This window comes from Grammomys surdaster, unplaced genomic scaffold (assembly GCF_004785775.1).
Source record: "Grammomys surdaster isolate TR1022 unplaced genomic scaffold, NIH_TR_1.0 117835, whole genome shotgun sequence".
Taxonomy (NCBI): domain Eukaryota; kingdom Metazoa; phylum Chordata; class Mammalia; order Rodentia; family Muridae; genus Grammomys; species Grammomys surdaster.
This window is the reverse complement of record NW_021614463.1, coordinates 1-2173: the sequence shown is the minus strand read 5'-3', so window position 1 is coordinate 2173 and position 2173 is coordinate 1. Positions and strand designations below refer to the sequence as shown.

Here is a 2173-nt window from a genome sequence, read left to right as displayed (position 1 = left end):
GACCATTCTGACTTGGGTAAGACAATTCTCAAAGTAGTTTTAATTTGTGTTTCTCTCATGATTAAGGAGGTTGAACACTTTAAAAAGTGTCTTCAGACCCTAGAAGTCTTGAGTTTCTGCTTGTTCGGCTGATGTGAGGACAGCGGACGATTGCAGCTAAGAAAAGAGAAAGACTTGGCAGTACTCAGAAGTCGAAGACAATTTCATTGATTGAGTTAATTTTCTATTCCATGATCGTCACTGTGAAGCTCCACTAGGGAATGAACCTGTCTGCACTCTATGGCAAGAAGGCTGTTGTTTTCGATGGGTATGGAGATTTCGCCACATGGAAATTGACAAAAAATGAAGTGAAATTCCTTGCTATTGGGAAAATCAGCCAATGGGATGTCAAAAACTAAATTGTGCTTTTCATCACACCAGAAGTCGTTACATTGATGGATTGTTCCTACTTCCAAGCAAAACTGTGTTGCCCACTGTACCTGAGTCACAAGAAGAAGTAAAGGCTAGCCAGCTCACAGTTCACCGGAACAAGATGTTTGTTCACTCTAACTCCTCCCTTCAGCTTCGGAGTGAAATGAAAGTAGGGAGTTCAGGAAATGTTCCCATCTCCACACATCCGATTGTTATAGTCAATATTGCAGATGATGATGAAGATGATGGTCAGTTTTCTGAGGAGGGCGATGAAAACAAAACACCTGGTCTGCAACCAACTCCTCACATCCATAATGGATCACAAGTGGCTTCTGCCCGAAAACATGGAGTCAGTTTAAAGCAAGGTGAATGTTTGAATTTTGGAATAAAAACTCTTGAGGAAATTAAATCAGAGAAAATGAAAGAAAAATTTAAGAAGCAAGGTGTCTCTTCGGGAGTTTCCAGGGTTTTACATCAGTCTCAGTCCAATCCAGGCCCTGAGAAGAAGGTTCAGACAGTGGTGAGGATGGTAACTCTTTCAAACAAACAGGAAGAGCCCTTGCTTAGACTGAGTCTTAGTGAGAGACTGGGGAAACGAAAGCTTTCAGGGGATGGTGACTGGGATCCCCCATTAAAGCGAAGCCTTGCACAGAGGCTGGGTAAAAGAGTGGAAGGACCAGAAACTGACATTGATAAAGCACCAAAGAAAATGCGAGTTCATAAAGTCGGTGAGACTCACATGAAGACTTTAGAAGAGATTCTTCTAGAAAGAGCCAGTCAGAAACGTGAAGAACTGCAAACTAAACTGAAGACAGAAAAACCTTCAGGAGCTGATAATTCTCCATCAGGAACAGGAAGTTCTTCCTCAGTGCAGATCAAAACCTTCTCTGAGGTCCTGGCTGAAAAGAAACATCGGCAGCAGGAAATGGAAAGACAGAAATCCAAAAAGGATACACGTTACCACGAGCTGAGAGAAGATACTGAAGTGAAAAAGACAGCGAATCTGCCAACTGTTGCTGTTAGCAGAGGACAACTAGAAGAGCCTGCAGGAAGAGCCAGGTCTATGTAGGAAGTGCGTGTTAAGATGCTAGAGGAGATTAAACTGGAGAAGGCCCTGAGGATGCAGCAAAGCTGTGAGAGTAGTGGCATCTCCCGACCTCAAGCTGAGGCTGCCCCAAGGATGAAGCGGCTTCTCCATATCCCCAAGAGAGCAGGTGCAAAAGAAGAGAAAACACTTGAACTTGAAGACAGTGGTGATGCTCCTTCCCAGAGCAGTGTGTCCAAGACGGAGGCTGTTGAGACTTCAGATGAGACCATAAGTGACCCCCACAAAACTTCCAGCCAACAGATGTGACACTGTCGAAGAGAAACACACCGAGAGACAGCAGGAGAGAGGAACGTCACAAAAGGAGAAACCAGCCTTGTCATCTGAGCGTGGAGATGAGGCTTCTTGCTCTACCCGAGTGGTGGGGAAGCGGGAGCTCACTCCTATATCTAGCATCACTAGGCACCTGGCAAAATGGCTCCACGTGGAGTCATCCCAGAGAGGGGAGGTAGAAACTAACCCCAAAGTAAATGTGAAGCCATCTGTGGTCGAGGTTGTCTCACTTCCCATATTGGCTCCCAAAGGCGGGGCTGTGGAGGTGCACTCTGCTCCCATCGCAGAGGTGAAGCCCTTCAGCTTTAGCAGCGCCCTGCAGGGAAGCCCCACCAAGCATCCAACTCCTCTCTGAGGATAAATCAATCACCATGTCTGAGATAG

At 45.8% G+C, this 2173-nt stretch overlaps 1 pseudogene; it reads left to right on the top strand.

Moving 5' to 3' along the window:
• Positions 1-215: 215 nt before the first annotated feature.
• On the top strand, positions 216-2169 carry LOC114635793 (annotated as a pseudogene).
• The last annotated feature ends 4 nt before the right edge of the window (positions 2170-2173 follow it).